This window comes from Mytilus californianus, unplaced genomic scaffold (genome assembly GCF_021869535.1).
Source record: "Mytilus californianus isolate M0D057914Y unplaced genomic scaffold, xbMytCali1.0.p SCAF_8, whole genome shotgun sequence".
In the NCBI taxonomy this organism is placed as follows: Eukaryota; Metazoa; Mollusca; class Bivalvia; order Mytilida; family Mytilidae; genus Mytilus; species Mytilus californianus.
In genome coordinates this window covers 109,091,193-109,111,767 of record NW_026262734.1, presented here as the reverse complement: position 1 = coordinate 109,111,767, position 20,575 = coordinate 109,091,193, and positions in this window count along the sequence as shown.

Below are 20,575 nucleotides of genomic sequence, written 5' to 3'. Positions count from 1 at the left end.
GCATGATAGAAACAAGTGTTTTCTTTGTTTCACCACCAAACCGGAAGACGTCTTGATAAGTTCGGGTCAAATTTATTAACGTCGGTAAGACCCCTTTTGGCCCCAAAATATACCATTTTTACAAATTTGTTAAAATGTAAACTTTTACCTTTATTTTTCCGGTGGTATGATATCCTATCTTCAAATGTTTAACATTTTTAATATTCATTACTGACATTAGACTGTAGAGTGTATAGTTCATGTCATGAGCCTTGCGTAAAATATGTATATATAGCAATGTGAACTCAGCTGCAAGTATTTTGACATTTTTTAAACACATAAGTGTCTACTTCAGTCGATTCAATTAGGTTTTGTAAAAGATTTGGACTGATTTGGTCGTTAAAGACGCTCAAATTCAAGCTTAAATATGCAAAATCTATCAAATATGCAATAAAAACGTCACTTTTCAGATAGTTTTTGTCTAAAATGTAAGTGGCCGCATTTGTGTTCAGTCTCAACCTTTATATATGTTATGTATTATCATCAAATACAACATATATTTAAATATTAAGACTGAACACAAATGCGGCCACTTCCATTTTAGACAAAAAAACGTCTTAAAATTAGCACAAATGCTAAAATTGTGAAGATTTCAGTAATGTTGCATGAATTTATGATGTTATTACCTGTTGCATGTACATTGTATTGTCAAAAACGGCCCATATTTATGGAACTGAAGTATTCTCCTTTCCAATAAATAGGTAAAAGTTTACATTTTAACAAATTTGTAAAAATGGTATATTTTGGGGCCAAAAGGGGTCTTACCGCGCGGGCCTACTCCTTTTACATTCATACATTGTAACTATGGTATGATCAAACATAACTCACAAATTATCATGTATATAGTATATATATATATATATATATATATATCCGTTTATCCTATTTTGACTCCTCAAAATTCAAGAGTCTATCCTAAATTGAGGTAAATTTTATGGCTTTCCAAATACTGTTTCGATTCCTAACATCACTGAAGAGACATTAATTGTCGAAATCCGGATATGGTGTACAAAAACCTGTGCACTTTTATTTGCGGTATACCATCTTTTCCGCAAGTTTATTGTTTTCTATTTAGTATTAAATTTAAAATTAAGACCCATTTATTACATCGGTGATCCGTTTATTTGGCAATCGCCAATGGCAGTCAGCAGGGTTTAAGAACATTTGTTGTTCGACCTGTTAGTCAAATGCGTTTTGTTAAAATATACTTTCTCGCTTTTTTGGTCTTTTGGAAAATGTTGTTTGTGCTGTATTTAGACCCCTCTAACAAGAAATTTGTTTTGCATGCACACGTATAAAAATTGCGATTTTTATCCAACGCAATCATAGGTTTGAACGTTGTTTTCAATTTAGACTTGTATATATATATATATATATATATACATCACACTGTGCCTATGACTATGTATATAATTTACTCGTTTTAATTTTGTTTACCCGAATTTATTGTATAATGGATACACCAATTAAAACTGTATCCAATAGCAAGTGCGGTTTGTTGTGTGGTGACACCGAAAAGAGATTTCATTGCATTGCCAAACATCAATCTTCAAAGGAAGGATATATTCGATCAATCGAAACAGCATTAGATAATAAATTGGATTCAAGCCTGCTTGAATTTATGTTAATTTGTGAGAAATGTGCTAATGCATGTAAACATTTTAATAATTTTAGAGACCGAGCTAAAAAAAATTTAGATTGTTTTGTATCAAACCAAACATGCAAAGTAACCGTAGAACAAAAAGGATGCCTAAAACACCTCCTTCTTCCATTAAAATCAGTACTGCTGATCAAATTCTAAATTCCGTAGAAAAACTGAGAAATTTAAATTTATGTGAAAAAGAAACAGGTGCTAGGGTAGCAAAAAAATCTAGACAGCAACTATATTATAGTACAGAGTTAGAGCATGCATATTCTCAACAAAATGTCATCAAAATGCAACATGAGGAAGAAGATCAAGTGTTATTAAAATTAATGATCATGAATATTCAATTCCAAACAAAGCTCTTGAAACCAGCGAAAAAGTGGCAGAAGATTTTATTAAGGAAGCTGTGTCAATATATACATCTATCAATTCTTACAACAGTCATGACAGTCTCGATAAGCAGCTTTTGTCTTTATGTAAGCTTGGCAAAAGTGTGTTGTTTAAATCCAGTGCTAAAGACCTAAGTGAAAAAAAAATGGTTTCTAGATATAGGAAGAGATATGCTACAACACTGTCCAGAATTTCTGTCATTACTTTTTCAGCAATAGGTAAATTGATGTAATACAATTGTAACTAGTAGTTTTTAAGTCGCCCGACTGCATACAGATTTGATATATAGGGATCACTATCCACTGTCTTGCATCTTCTTCAGTTTTAAAAAAAATGGTCACACTTTTCTCAACAACTATATTGGGCACACAATTTGACTCAAAGCTAAATGAAAAATATTTTTATAGCAAAAAACTTTAATATTTACATGTACCATACATGTAGATGATAGAATTAATGTATCTTTATTTTAGAGTGATTTTGTTATCATAACTGATCAGGATAATTCTTCGTATGAGGGTTCGATTCCCTCCCTAGGTAACATATGTACGTAATCTTTTGAGCTGGTGCAAAGCGGTTAAATAGCCTAGTGGCCCCACGTTGAATCTTTCCTCATCAGTTATGATGACCATACCATTCTGAAATAAAGGTTAACAAATTACATTAAAAAAACTATAAAGATGTCAGATATTTGAGTTTTTTATCAAATATTTTCATGAACAGTTTGCAAAATGCATTATGTCTCTCTTGATCTTTCTTGTTGATAACACCACTATAAACTTTCTCTTAGTACATATCCTATGGATTAAGTGTAAATAATTATGTTAAAACACTTTTAAAAACACATGATCTTGTGCAAAACAATTTCTTATATAGCCGATTTTTAGCCTTATAATTCTAAATTAAAAGAAACCTTTGTACTAGTATTACAATACAATAGGGGCTATGAAACACAAGTTGATAGGTTGTAACTGCAAACAAAATGGTCACAGCTCTTAAAACGAGAAAAATCATAACTTTGTTTTTTAATCATGGAGCACAGAAATTTATCTATGGCACAAGAAAATTAATTGAAGGCGCAACACCATCATAAAACAGGTCATAGAGATCCATGTTTAACAAATGATTTACTCGACAGTGAGATGATCAGGTGTTACTTATTTGTGTCATGAACAGTTACCTTTCTTTTCAGTCATTGAAATCAATTAATCAATATATTCTAGTTCAAATAAAAAATAATAATATGTTAAAATAAACAAACTCAAAGTACTGCACATGGTTATTCATAAAACTATATTGTTCTTAATACCGTAGGTGACAAAATCACAGCTGAAACAAAACTAGCAACTGATATGCAATTTTATCAAGAGCTGAGGCAGAGAGATATAGACAGTGGGATGACCGATAACTATAGATAACAGGGCTTGCTTATAATTTGGTAAGCCAGATCCGCACTTCGTCTTCATAAGACACATCAGTGCTGTGCAAATCATAAAATCAAGTTCGAAATTGAAGAGCATTGAAAAACGAAAATACCAACAAAGTGTGCCGAATACTTCTGAGGTCATTTATGCCTTGCGCTACAACATCATCAATGTTTAGAAAATTTCACTATTTTTTGTAACACTAAATTTATAAAAAAAAATACTGTTATCAGTAACATTACATGTTAACTTTGAGTCGCTGTCTCTCTGGGATGATGATATACTCGGGAATGAAACATCCAAAAGCAGCGCTATCGAATAACTTTTAAAATATAAAAAATGGAAGACCAAAGCAAAAACGAAGTTGAAGAGTATTTAACACTTATAATTACAAAATAAGAACTGATCCAAATGCGGCTAAATAACAAGGCAGAAAAATAATTAGTTTTTTTCTAATTATTCAACATGGTTTTAAGAGAAAATTTATAATAAACTATATCAAGGATATTTTGTGTCAACTTAGAATTGTTTAATACTAGGTTGGATACACCATCGGGAACGAAACGTCCAGCAGCAGCGATATCAATGTAGTGATTGTAAAAACTCAACAAAGATTGATTGATTGTTGGTTGCTGAACGTGCTAAACAAAGATACTAGATGTGTGATGCTGTACACATGATGCGTGTTTTTGTCAAAACACTTGTGGGGAAAAAATAAATACAGAGACGAAGGGCATTGAAAACCGTAGACTCGTTCTTTAAATTCATCTTAAAGTGTTCATGGAGTTGGCAAGCTAATTCTAAGAAATATCGTATTCACATCTGAAATCAAATGGTTTCCACAACTTCAGTAGTTGAGTTTCTTTCAGCTTATTTAGCATATATATTAAAGAAGACATGATATTACTTTATAGCAATTCTTCGTCAATAGGGAAATTGGGGTAGATCAGTTAAATGTACAATGGTTTACTTTTATAAATTTTGACTTGAATGGAGAGTTGTCTCATTGGCACTCATACCACATCTTCTTATATCAACGTTATTGCTATATTTCTTTTTTAACATTAGAATTAAGTTTTGGATTTTCAAATATGTTGGCTTCTAGCATCACTGAAGAGACAGTTATTGTCGAGATGCGAGTCTGGTGCAGTGAAATTAATACCATTTATCATATTAACTCTATTAATTGTACTACTATTTCTTTTAATTTTCTTTTTTCAAAACTGGGTAAAATGTATTTAAGGTCCCTGCAACCTCCTCCTCCAATCTCTCTTGCTGGTATCTGCTTAAAATGAATACAGTATTGTTTATTTTGCTTGGAATGCTTTAAATGACTCATTGACGTTATGATATGTCGTGCCAAAATGAGTGTCACTGTGAACTCTGCTAATTTAAAATGTTTAGATCGTGAACGTTTTTTTTTTTTCGAAAGTTCTACGGGTTTGTTTCACTTTACAGACCTCTTTTCCCCGAATGTGACCTACCGAATTGAACATTTTACCGGATTTTTACTCACATGAGCAACACGATGTGGAGCAGGGTCTGTCTCCCCTCTCCGGGGCACTGGTGTATGGTAACTGCTCATATTTCAAGGGATTTTTCGTTCATGTATACCGGTATTTTTGTTTGTTTGTTTGGCCTTATACGTTATGGATTTCTTTTGTTCCTTCTGTTAAATTTACTTAATATGTCCTTTTATCATTAAAGGTACCTGTCAATTTAGAATCAAGCAAAATCTTCTTATATGGATAATTTTATGAATATATGTTTTCGGGATTTTTTTTAATCGAAGTTTGTTAAGAACTGTAAATAACTTGCAAAATGAACTCTTGCCAGATGTGGTAAAAATACTATAGAATTCTTTACTTAACACATGCTGAGGGATATAACTCCCACAACATCCTTCAGAATTAATTGTTAAATGCATCCCTATCATCTATCAATGTACAATATTACTCATTCTATACATGGCAGCCTTATTGTTACTTAGTGACAAAAGTTATTATTTGTAGTTTTGCATGAGGCGTATATCAACATTTTGATTTTGCATGATTTCAATATATTATATATTATTAAAGACAAACACACACCAATCAGAACTAAGTTTCTCCAATATAGAACATTGTATATCTTCCTAAAATAAATATGTTGTCAATATTCCGTATGAAAATGAACAAAACATAATTTACCACATTGACATTGTGTCCACATAGCATAATGTAATGTGGGATGTATATAATATTTAAAAATAATTTAACATAGAATAAAAGAACAGAGATCCAATGTCACCCACGTTGCACATATTTTATCTATCCAAGGTACAAAGGCTATAACCAAAAAAAGCACCTTTAATGTTCTTTAAAACTGTTCATTAATATCTTTGAGAAATGAAGGCTTCAAGGCAAATGCAATATAATTTCCATTATACCATAAATAAAATTTCCAAGTGGGCATAACTCGTTCAAAATATTTTATCAGCACTAATTTTCGAAATTATGAAAGATATTGCTGATATAAGCCAATGATGTAAGTTTCATAAAATTCTGGCAATAATTGAACACATGAGAACGCTAACAATGCAATTTTCCATATAATCAATATTTCCAAGGGGCTATCTCTTTTAAAAATAATTGTTCGGCACTGATTTTTGAACTCGTCAAAGGCATAATTTTGCAAGAATTTTACACATTAGAGCGCTCCTAAGTTGTGCCAATCATAATAGATCATGTGATTGTATAGTTGAATGATTAATACCAAGATGAGGTTTATTCTTTGACAGATCTTACAATTCTTTGGACTTAAATTGACTTTATTATTTAAGATCTATTCTTCCAGTGCATGTTCAACAAAACTTTGATAATTTTGCTTCCACAAGTTGTTTGATTGTTTGAATTGATGATGACACATATGGAATCGTAGTCATATAATAAATATTGCATTGTATATGATTGCTTTATTTTCATAGTGACTTATTTTCTTGGATAGGTTTCAAACCATACCTTATACTAGTCTTTAAAATATTTGTATGCTGTAGAAGAGAGGAGGAAAATACCAAATGTATATTCAAACTCAGAAATCGAAAATAAACTGACAAGGCCATGGCAAAAAATAAGAAAAACGACAAAAAGACAAACAACAATACCCAAAGCACAAATCTATGGTTCACCAAATTCAAGACAAGTTGCTTCAAACAAAAAAAAAGCAATACGTGAACCCGAGACCGCTGACTGGTCACCAAATATTTTTTGCTGAATTTATTTTTGCTGTTGATTTGAAATAATTGACTGTTAATAGAATGAGTTAATAAAAATATTAAAACACCTTTATTGAAAATATGTTATTGTGTGTAGATTCTTGCACAAGTCAATTAAAAGCACTTTTGGATTTTAGTTGTAAATAGATAATTGTATACAGCTACCATTTGAAATAATCTGTTAAGGCTTGACTATTTTATTTATTACTTGGGAGTGTACATCATTTTTTCTTCGTGTTTTATATACAAAGACCTAATAATATTGCAATTCTCAATTTCTGCAAACCGGATGTCTAAAGCAAATTGCACAGACCGGTCAAGATATAAAGTTCAGCACTCAGTTTGCTTCATAATCTGGATGCGTTTATTTTATTTTTCATATCTTCATAATTTGTTTTCCGGATGCTTTAAATTATTCTTATACTCATTGAAGCTGTCTGTACTCATGGAAGAGGTTGTATAGAGAAATTGAAAGTCCTATTTCCATGTGAAGTGTAACTCTGTGACACAAATTATAAGAATATTTCGTATTTTGTTCTTGAGAGTAACACACCGACTTTATTAGGACCTCTTATATACTGACAATTATTTGTTCCGATAAAACATTTCAAATTTCAAGGATTTCCTGAAGTAACTTTAATCAATTCAAAAATTCGACAGGAAGACTTAGTTTTGAAAAATATTTTGTTTTCATAAGTCTTGTGAATACCCGAACATGCACTCAAAAGAACCAATTTATATTTGGTAAAAGTCAATAAACTCATCATGGACACGTGGTCAGGATTAAAATTTGTACGCCAGACGCGCGTTACGACTACAAAACGTTAAAAAAAGGCCAAATATTGAACAAAGTTTAGGAGCATTGAGGACCCAAAATTCCGAAAGGTTTTGCCAAATACAGCCACGGTAATCTATTCCTCGGGTTATCCTTAGCATTTCGAAAATTTCACAAATGTTTATAATAGGACAGTCACTCAAAAAGAAAGAAAACGATTAGAAAAACAACTAGATGTCGGAGTACCTCAATGATGAGCATGCTTCAAAATCACGTTAAGCTCTTACTGCCGTGTCCTAGATCACCTACCACGTGTGAAATCAATATTTACGCATGCACGTAGTTTTCTTGCGCAAGAAAAAGTAAATGGCAAGCATACGCACTGATATTCTGGATAAGAATATGCATTTGCGTCATCACGTATATTTATTCTAGTTTCAAATCTAATGTTAGTTGAATTCGGGTGTCAAACCGCCTACCTCAAGTGGTTTGACTCCGGATTCTTTGCCATTAAATCCGGAATTTGTGTCAACGCAAACCAATCCAACCAGTTTTTAAATCCGATTTTATTGTGTCGTGTGAACAGGGTGTAATAATAAGTAATATTATGTAAATAAACGGCAAGACGTTTGTAGGGTAGCTGGTCAACACAATGCATACTATTTTCAAAATCGCACAATCATTGCAAAGATTTAGATGCTATAAGTTTGGACTATTCAAAGCAAAAAAAGGAATTAAATTCAATTAACATACATTCCTAACTGTTAATAAATCTTTTCAAGAAATTTAAAATATACTAGCAATAAACATAGAAGCTTCCAAAACTCGCCAATATATAAGCGTGAAACCCTAGGGGGTTCACGCAAAAATTAGAACCCACAGTAATCATTGTGTTCAATTTACACTCAACAGGTTGGTTAACTTCCTTACGAACTTTGTACTTCCCTTGGTATTAGGTACGGACATGTTATATAACAAACTTTTCCAGCATAAATCGATAATTATCACGAAACTAAGGTTTAAACTCCCTCAGGCAAAGTTGACCATATAGCTCTTAACTTTTTTATGCATTTTATACATTATTGGCTTTCATTATTTTGGTCAGCGTCTGAGTATTCCTGATGAAAACCAATCCCGACAACACTTTGGTCGTACGAAATTTATATAGCGTCATTTTCATTTACTAGTACTAGTTCGATACCAATAATGGTGGATCACAAATAAAGGAATTATGAAGAACCATATCTTCTAATTGTTTACGGTATTGTATATAACCTGGATTTTCTGATGAAGGTAAACCACCTCAGACGCACAAAATATATATTTTTTTTTCTTCAGAAATATCAAACTTTTATTAAACAGGCTATTATAGAAGAGCTCATAAACAATATAAAATATGACAATCTACCATTGCAATATTTAAATCCACCGCATTTTGAAAATCAATGTAATTTTTTATTCCACTTATATGGCAAGCCGTTTTACTATTTATTCGAATTTCAAGATATCTCATATAATATATAAGATATCTTATATAATATATTAGATATCCCATTTAATATATAAGATATCTTATAAAATTTAATATATAATATATCTTATATAATTTAATATTTATAAGATATCTTATATAGTTTATGAGATTTCTTATAAATATTTTTCATATAAGATATCTTATATGATATATAAGATATCTTATATAGTATATAAGATTTCTTATTTACTTTATTAGATATTTCCTAAAATTTATAAGATATCTTATAAATATTTTTTATATAAGATATCTTATATACTTTACAAAATATCTCGTATAGATTATAAGATAGCTTATTTAGTTTATAAGATATCTCATATAGTTTATAAGATATCTCATATAATCTATAAAATATCTTTTAAAGAAAATTATATGAGATATCTTATAAACTATATAAGATATCTCATAAACTATATAAGATATCTCATAAACTATATAAGATATCTCATGAACTATATAAGATATCTCATAAACTATACAAGATATCTTATAAAGTTTATGAGATATCTTGAAGTTAGAATGAATAGTAAAACGGCTTGCCATACACTTAACATATGACACCCATTGGTAAGTTTTAATCTAAAATATGCCTAACAATTATTGGTAGATTTAAATGAATTGGATAATGGATATAAGAAGATGTGGTATGAGTGCCAATGTAGAAAAAAATTAGACTTACATTTGTAAAGGTTATTCATATAGTTTTGAATCTAAAACCACTATACAACCAATGGCAATCTTTAGTAGAAATATATACAGACTATCCTTTTTCCACATCTGAAAACTTTGCATAATTCATTTTACCAAATTTCATAGTATTATATCTGTAGCTGAAAAACGTTAATATATAAATGCTTTTGAAACAAGTAACATAGAAACCATTAGATATATTTGGAAAACTAATTCTGAAAGTACTGTATCTGTGCAATGTCTCCTAATGCGGCCTATATCATGTATGTCCCTAACTTTGGAACAGTGAATGCGAGAAAATCTTTCAAAATATAAGTTGAACTAAGCTTTGGACCATGAATGTATATTTTTTGTGTGTACGTGACACACCTTCTGGTAAATTGTGTTCTATTTGAAAAAAAGCTTGAATAAACTTGATATCAATACACAGCTTGTACTGAATTTTATTCATAAGCATTCGTAGTTTTGTTTGAATACTTCAACAGTTAAGTATAAAATTACTAATAGTAATGCCATTTCTGGTAACACAGTTGTTTATGGATGGTTAAATCATCTAGCATTGTCATATAGACCTCAGCTTAGTATTTAGCCAAGTCAAACTATACAGCACATGCTTGAATATCAATAAAGTTGCAACATTTTGTGTGTCCAGGATGTCATCATATTTGATGAATTAAAAGTTTACAAAGATAATAATGGTGAAAAAAGAGAGCCTGTATATATCAAAGGGATATTCAAACGCATATGTCGAGAACGAACTGACAATACAATGGCAAAAAACACAAAAAAGCAAAAAAGACAGACAACAGTCTACAAAGTACAACATATAAAACTACAGACTGCACAACAGGAACCCGGATGTGATTTTAGGTTAAAATCATCCCCATTTAATCATATTCACAAAAACCTGAGAAATTATAATATTTATGTCATGAATTGAGCAAAATCTCTGATTTCAATGTTACTCTATATATGAAAGATCACAAATTGATTGTACAAGTAAACTGACAGAATTTCATGACCAGAAATTGGTATTTTGAGGCTAAAACTAATTTTTTATCTTATAAAATATTAATACAGGAAACCGGAATATTTGTTAGATGTAAATCTTTTTGAAACTTCACAAACATGATTGAATAAGGAAGCTGACAAAATTTAGTATTGACCAGTATTGAATTTTGAGGCTGAAACTAAAATTTATATGATAAAATTTTTGATAACAGGAATTGGAAAAAATTTCAAAAATAAATGTTAATTTATTCTTACTGTCCAAACTTCACTTTATAATGATTGCCAAAATTGCACGACCAGAAATTAATATTTTGAGGCAGATACAAAAATATTTATCATAAAATCTCGAAAAACGCTAAACCAGAAAATGTGTTAATACTCTTGCAGGATTAAATTAAGAAGAAGACACGCTTTTGGTGCTTTAAATATATTTTATTTCAGTGAAAAAGGGGGGTGGTCAACAATTTTTGTATCTCTTGAAATATGTTTGATCCTTTTAAGAAACTTCAACTATGACATCCTTCACCAGTGGCATAAGAAAAAAACAAGTCCGATTCCAGCCAAAAAATGACCTGGTACTGTTAAGAGAGGTCCTGGCTAGAAATCCATTCAAAAATAATTCTGCCTGGAATGAGATAGCATTATCAGTAGCAGATACCAGATCTAATTTCCAGGTTGATGCAAGACGCGGCCGGCCGGGAAAGATCACATTGATGATGGATCAGCATAAACAAATGCTGAATCTTTGAAGAGGTATTCATACTTTTATAACCATTTTCAAAGAAGAAAAGTTTTTATCCCTTTTTTTCTCACCAATAACTCCTACATCCCTGTCTCCTTGCCCCTTCCGCCTGACAGTCTTTATTCCCACCTTTGTACACCCCTCAGAAAACACTAATATTAAGCACTTTTTAAGTGCAAACAAGTCTGTATAAAAATGTATAGCATATGCAGCCATACTACCAGAATTAGTTAGCATTTATGTGTAGTTTTTGACAAATAAATTGGTACAATCTGAAAAGTTGCAAATAGATTTTGCAATTGTTAGATTCTAATATTTTAATTTATGGTAAAATTAAGCGCTTCATGATGAATTGTCTTTGAAATAAAACAAATATGATGTTAAATATAATCATAGCAATGTTTATATTATTACTAATTTTAAAATACATATAAATCTGATTTATATGGGAAATATCATGAATTCCAAAAATTGTTTTTACAAAGATTGCATGTGACGTCAGTGTTCTTGTTAATTTTAATACAGTTTTATATTCTTATTACAGTTCAGGGATTAATGGAAATAAAGCAACTCTACTGGATGAAATTCTGAATGTTGGGAGAGTGAATGGAAACGTGACAATAACAAACGTGTATCAACATATACAGGCTACCAGGCTAAATAGCTACCGGAACTGGTACTTGGTTTGAATTTCAAGGAAAAATGGCATAAAGCGTAGATGGGTAACAGCGTATAGCATGATGATACACAGTGATGAAACAACCAGCGAGTAAAAATACAGTTTAGGACGGCCCATTGGTCTCGAACGGTAGGAACCATCACCAAAAGGGGTATAGGCTGTAGCTGGCTTGTTCCAAACATAGCATCATAAAAATTAGTTCGATCCAACAATTAATGTCTCTTCTGACCTCAGTGATGCTCGGAGATCAAATATCTGAAAGCCCAAAACTAAATACATTTTTTAACAAATTCTGTCTATTCATTTCAGGTGATGATGAATCTTACGATGCCACCCCGTCAAAGAGAAACAGTTCTGGAAATATTATTGGGAACTTAAAAGAAATAAATGAGGCCGAAATGGTATACCGAATGCAAGAACTTGAAGTAAAAAAAACCGCAACCGCAATTGGAGGAGGATAACTTCCAATTAGAGAAACAAGAAAGAATTCAAAAACTGGAAAACGACAAACAAGAAAAAACACTAATGTTGGAGCTGTTAAAAAAATGTTTAGGTGACAGACAATAAATAGAAGGCATATTTTTAATCAACAAACATTATAAATAAAAATATATTAAAACAATTTATAATGAAGAGCTGTATAGCAAGTATATGATATTTTTTTTTTTTTTGAAACTATTTAACATGTTTTTTTATATGTTCTTCAATGAAACGTCATAATAATTAAGCAATAACGATAATTATTGTCTATCTGGAAACATGGGAAAATTGTCAACCCAATAGGTATTATTTTAATGTTGGTGGTGATACATCGAACAATATATGGTCTAACAGTACTGTCGATAAACCCTATCAGCTATATCTAAAGGTGCGATTACTACATACAACTTTCTCTGGTATACGCAGGGCGCGACGAAGAATTTCAATGTCATCTTTATCAAATCTAAAAAAAAATCGACACAGTTCATCTGTAAGTTTTTCAACTTCTATACCTGGGGAAATGCCCTTTTCCCCTTTTCATAATGAAAAAAACAGTAATTCGTCGGAGTCTTCTAAGGCTGCTAGCACTTTCAAGTTTTCAGCCATGATTATCAAATATAAAACAAAGACATTTATTGGCAACTATTTCTTTGCTTTCAGCCAATTAGATGTGATGTTGCATTACGTCTTTTACACGTACACGTTTACGTACGACTCTGCTAAACACAGCGTGGCATAATAAAAACAATACGGGTACGTGTACTTCTATTCTACACGTACGCGTTCATGGACACGAACGATTGCTTAACCTCTCTCATGTCTCATAACTCTAGTAAAAAATGGTCAAATTAAAATGACAGAATGAAATGTTCGACAACACAGCATTGCTTAGTCCTGTTTGTGTTTCAACATTGGTAAGACACAATTAGATAGATAGAAACCGTTGAATGCAAACGGAATGGACCTACGAGTCTTATATTATAGGACGTTAAATCATGTACAATGTGCATGATACCTCATTTACGTGGGTACCTCTATATATTTTTTGTTTATGATAATGTTTGGATATAAGGTATACGAAAATATATTATGATTGAAAATATAGGTCACTGTACGGACACAACGTCAGATATTGATACCATTAAGTGTAACAGAAAAAAAATACGTTAACTTGGAAAGTCTTTTCGAAAACGATCACCATTTCCTATTTTCTGTGTTGGGTGAATACAAAGTATTACACAAAAATATTTGTAACACTCCCAAACGTGTCCATCCCCCCAAACGTGTCCGATTCCCCCAAACGTGTCTATTTCGCCCAAACGTGTCCTTAAAATCCTAAATCGCCCATAAGTGTCCAATTTAGCATCCCCAAACGTGTCCGATAATTGTTATTCGCCAAAACGTGTCCACTTTGGGACGCCTGAACGTCTCAAAACTTTTAGCGCTATTATGTTCTCAGTGACGTTAATAACGTCTACGGCAATTAATTTCTCGGGGACACGATTTAAGATGTCGGGTTTCGATTAGATCCTATAAAATAGATTAAAGCCGTATTCAAAAGACATAAATGCTGAAGTATTTTGGCACAATTACTGGAAATTAAAAAAGGAACAGAGTTTAAAGAAGAAAATCCTAAATTTGTTAGCATTTGTTTGTTCAACGCCGGCTGTTTATATTAGTATAATTGCAAGTTTGATTTGCAACATATGAATTTACTCTTCATTGTTGGTTGCTTACAGTCCAGTTACAAATATTTCATGCATATTCAGAACGACAACATAAATAAATACATAAGGTAGATCTATTTCTTCCTACACGGGGAACAGGACTGCGTACTTTTACATCCCACACAGCCAAATAGACGCCCAACTTTGGCAAGGATTTAACTGTCGGTTGGAAGAAGACCTAATTAACCATGTTTCTATTCTCCATTCACGCTTGGAGGTGGGACAATAGATGAAATAATAAATTAAAAGGAATATACGTCAATAGAAGAACAATAACCAAAATTTGTTATTAAACAAAATTATAAATTTTAATATTGGTGGACATGTAATGTGTTACTTAAAAGTAAAAAATTAAATTAATTGCATGGGCATTTGAAAATATGGACAAGATTGAGCGTTCATAAAAGGAAACGTTTTGACTTGATATGGACACGTTTGTGGGAATGGACACGTTTGAGGGAATGGACACGTTTGTGCGTTCATAATACTGACACGGTTCGGCGCCCTTTTGCAACTGGACATGTTTTGAATTCAGCGGCGTCATATCGACACGTTTGGGGGAATCGGACACGTTTGGGGGGATGGACACGTTTCTGAGTGTTACATATATATGCGCTGTGAGGCCAATCCACTATGATTTCAAGTTCATTTTCAATTCTAAATAAACATACAGTGTTTTTATTTTACTAAAAAGTTTTAAAAAGCTGTAGTTATAATACTTTTAATCTTTTTAAATATTTCCGGAGTACTGAATACAAAGAGAGAATGACTACGGTATTGCCTCATCGGTATTTGCTTTTTATACGCCACTGGTCATACATTTCTATATTAGGTTTTAATTATGAAAGGATAAACCTAATAAATATATGTTTAATATCACTAATAGTATCGTTTGAAAATACAAACAAAACTTAATTTAGCGATTTGATAAATAATGTAACCAAATATCATCAAGTGCTGCTTAAAATGATATTTATTTCTTCGTTCAGCTTTATATTGTTTTCAGATGTTGTAATTTCGGCTTCAGTTAAAATATATCTGGCAGATTCGGAATAGTTAATGTCAAGTCTTTTCGAACAAGTTTATACTAAAAATTCCGCTTACTGACGATATCGAATAAAATTTTAATCTAGCGGTGGTAAAAAAGACATTACATGTAATTATGAAACTGAAATTTCAGTTAGGTGGTCTTATTGATGTGCATTATTTGTATGTTGTGCATTACGTCGTTTTGTTGAAGCAGGAGATTCACATTAAGCGGAGGAGCAGGACATTCACATTAAGCGGAAGAAGGAACTTGTGAATGCAGTTCATAACGTCTCTTGCATATTACGCTTGTGGTGGCGTCAAATCATGTTAACGGATAACCTTGCAAGACATTTTCTTTAACCCGTAATTTTAATAGACAGCCTGTTATCTTAATAAAAGTAAGGGTTCCAATTACAATTTTTAAAGTACTTTTTATTTGTATAGTATTCAAAGCCGAAAAAAATTCCTCCCGAAATAAACTCTCTATTGTTTAGCCTTAAAAGTTTTGTAAGGGCATGGAGAGCCCTGGTGTAGTGGTTATCGCATCGCACTTCTAACACAAAGGTTTCTGGTTCGATCGCCGTTCCGGGGAGAACATTTCAGGAACTGAATTTTCGGCTCTCCCTTGACCCTTTTTGCGAGTTTGGTCTTGAGATACAATGATAGTCCGTCGGAAGGGGACGGTAAATGGCTGACCTGTGTTAGGATAGAGCAATATCTCTTGCACGTAAAAGACACCCTTGTAGATTTCGAAAAAGTGCAGGCTAATGCCCCTACAAGGCAGCACTTGCACCCGCAAAGTGGAAAAGGATTAATATAAGTTGCAATAACTTGTTTCCCAATCCACTATAAATAAATATGTTTAAACTAAGGGCATGAAAATGTAATTCGGACATTTCCGCAAGACATTGAAAATCTATTATTTTTAATTTTGCCCCACCTTCATCTTATACATGTGTGTAATTCAACTCATTTGCTTGATCTTAATTTCCCAGTTTAATCTTTAATGTTATAGATCAGATTTGGACAAGCGGAGTCTAAGTTACCCTCTTATAATCCCATTCTTTGTTTTGTTTTTTTTTTTGCTTTTTTACTTTTTTGATTCGAGCAACAGTAATGTGTATAAAATCCTAATCCTGGTATCTATGATGAGTTTATTATTTTCACAGTTTTCATCCGGGTCTCGTTCCTCAGAAAAAAATAAAATCACAAAAATACTGAACTCCGATGAAAATTCAAAGCGGAATGTCCCTAATCAAATGGCAAAATCAAAAGCTCAAACACATCAAACGAATAGATAACAACTGTCATATTCCTGACTTGGTACAGACATTTTCTTATGTAGAAAATGTTGGATTGCACCTGTATTTATAGCTACCTAAACCTCTCACTTGCATTACAGTCGCATCAAATTCCATTATATTGACAATGATGCGAGAACAAAACAAACAGACATAATAGGTAAACATGTCAAAAATAGGGGTACAGCAGTCAACATTGTGTTATAATCTTAATCACTATAAAAAAAACAATTATGTAACAAAGAAACACAAAAAAGCATATATCAAATTTAACACCCTCATTTATTGCTACTTTATTATACAATTTCATTTATCTATGTTAAATCCACCCTTTAAACATTAGCCAGGATCTTGGCATAAGATAAAGAAGTACACCTACATGTAGTGGAACCTCGTACTAATGTTTTGTTGATGATGCATTAGATCCTCAACAAATAATCTGCTGTTTGTGCAGTACTATGGTTCCTATATTGAACTATTTTTATTACTATTATTTGCATTTTCTTGCAAATGTTAATCTGTATCATTTCTTTTCTTGCAATGGGCTAAACGCGAGAAAGACGACGTAGACACACTTTCCGAATGGATTAAGGCTGTGAGGTCGTTGGTACAAATCCGAATTGAGAAACTAAATGGGCCTATCAATACCAGCGCTACGTCAATTTTTAAAGTCCTAAATGTTGCAAAACACTTGTCCTACCTCCAAGGCAAATATGTTGGATCATGTTGTTGTCCCCGCAGATAAAGCCCCAAACAAAACTGCTTGATAAATGAATTAGGTATTGACAATCCACTTGGAAACTCAACATATACCCTCAAGACACTTACCAAAGAGGAAATCCTGGATAATCATAGGTCTGTTCTATGTTCCTTTGGAATTTCAACCAAAGATGAAGAACTGGATCTTCCATTACTGTATTGAATAAACTTAACTACATACGTGTCCTTACAAACAACGGTATATTGCTGGGTCTTCCAAGTGCTCCACGAAACCTCTTTCTAAATTATTAACATCTATTTTATCAGCAATCAAAGCCGGGCTCCAAAGTTATTGTGAAACTGCCAATTCTAGAGGTGGCGTGAATCAGATGTGGATACTAAAAAATTCCAAAGATCTTTTAGAGTATATACAATCTAAGACTCTCATCTTGCAATAGTATTTAAACATTTGACTTTTGTACACTTTACAAAAGTATTCCCCATTCCAAACTAAAAGACAAATTGAAAGAGTTGGCATTACTTTGTTTCATTAAAAAGAATGGCGAAGGTAGATACAAGTTCTTGTCCTGGGGAGGGATAAATCCTACTTTGTAAAGAATCACTCTGATTCAAACAAAAAATTCTCTGAAACTGACATTATCAAAATGCTTGATTTCTTGATTGACAACATATTTGTTACGTTTGGAGGACGTGTTTTTAACAGACTGTCGGAATTCCAATGGGAACCAATTGTGCCCCTATTCCTGCCGACTTGTTTCTTTTTTATTATGAGGCTGACTTCATACAGGAATTTCTAAGGAAAAAAGATAAGAAGTTAGCAATATCCTTTAACTTTACGTTCCGCTATATAGATGATGTTCTCTCACTAAATAATACAAAATTTGGTGACTATGTTGAACAAATCTATCCCATCGAACTAGAGATAAAGGATACTACAGATACAGTTAAGTCTGCTTCATATCTTGACTTACATTTAGAAATTGACAATGAGGGTCGGTTGAAAACAAAACTTTAAGACAAAAGAGATGATTTCAGCTTCCTATTTGTGAACTTTCCATTTCTATGTAGCAACATTTCAGCAGCGCCTGCATACGGAGTATATATCTCCCAATTGATACGATATTCCCGGGCTTGTATTTCCTATCATGATTTCCTTGATAGAGGATTGCTGCTCACAAGGACGCTATTAAGCCAAGAGTTCCAAATGATGAAGTTGAAATCATCCCTTCGTAAATTTTACGGACGCCATCACGAGTTGATTGACCGTTATGGAATAAACCGTTTCACTGATGATATCGGATATGTTTCTTATGTCGTAACTACAATACCCTTCCCTTTTCACAAATGTGATCTACCGAATTAGACTATTTACCGGATTTGTAATAACATAAGCAACACGACGGGTGCCACATGTGGATCAGGATCTGCTTACCCTTCCGGAGCACCTGAGATCACCCCCAGTTTTTGGTGGGATTCGTTTTGCTTAGTCTTTAGTTTTCTATGTTGTGTCATCTGTACTATTATATGTCTGTTTGTCTTTTTTTTTTGGCCATGGCGTTGTCAGTTTGTTTTCGATCTATGAGTTTGACTGTCCCTCTGGTATCTTTCGTACCTCTTTGATGCACTTGTAAATGACACGATGTCATACGCGAATTACTAACCGATTTAAAGCCTTATCTTTTATCAGTTGAGTTTTGATCCATGATATGTGACAATTTAATGTCTTTTTTAATTCAACTACCTTTGAATTTCAAACACTTTGTGAACGATTGGCTGATATTTCAAATCAATAACCTCCTTCATATAACATGTAATACTTTACAAGAATACCTTTGGTAAATAATGAGTGCCTACCAATGATTTTGCTTCAACTTAATTTTCTGTACAGGTAAGTAAATATATATGTTTTGAGATCATTTACCGAGATTGAATGTTAATACTGAAGAAAATCGATTCCACTTCGAAATAAAAATTCAGAGACCATGAATTGAGCATACTTTTTAAACGTAGCCAGCATCTCATAAATACTTGCATCTGCAAATAATAAGGCTTATTCTAACCAACCGTGTCTTAAATAGTCCTTAGAGTATCTAAATGTCCTCCTTGAGAACGCAGAACAACCGCTTGGTTGTGAATGCTTTAATAAATTCATTTCACATTATGTTATGATAAAATGAGTACACATCACAATCTTCAATTCATTGATATGTGCAAGTTGAAAGGTGATGTTTGTTCCTACATTTGTGTCTGAATGTCATTGTAACAGGTCTGGAGATGTTCTTTTTGTCAGAAAATGATTTCTTGTTAGGCCTTAATTAAACGACTAGGGGTAGCAAGCTCGTTTCATGTGTTCAAATGTCAAATGCGTTAAATTGGTAACAACATTCCAACTGACTTTATTTTCGGAAAATGACATCTGTAACAAACATAAACTTTTAGCTACCTTTTTACAAGCAGAACCAAATACAATGAAAGTTCCAACTATGTACTGGCTCCCAAAGCTGCACAAAACTCCTTACAAATATAGATTTATTTCGTCTACAAGCCATTGTTCTACAACTAAACTATCTATTTTACTTACTAGTACACGTGGTACATAAAATAAATTGTTCAAATAAGGCATTTGAAAATAGTGGAATTAATTACTTTTGGAGTGTCAAAAATTTGTTGGAAGTACTTGATAAATTACATGCTTATATTGGTGATTTCGAATCTGTTCAAAGTTTTGAATTTTCTATCCTATATACCACTTTGCCTCATAATCTTATTAAGAAAAAATTCACACACCTGATTAAATGTGCATTTAAAAAGTCGGAATGTGAATATATATGTTCAAACTCTTTAAGGTCATTTTTTAGTAACAACAAACAAAAGAACTATGTCAATTGGACCTGCTTTGATACTATAACTGCCCTTGAATTTTTACTAGATAACATTTGTGTTCGCTATGGAGATTCCGTATATCGTCAGGTTATGGGAATTCCCATGGGGACTAAATGTGCACCACTTATTGTGGACCTGTTTTTGTATTGTTATGAGTTACAATTTATGACTAAAATCAGCAAAAACCCATCGAAACAACATCTGATTCAAAAATTTAATAACACTTTTAGATATTTAGATGATATATGGGCTC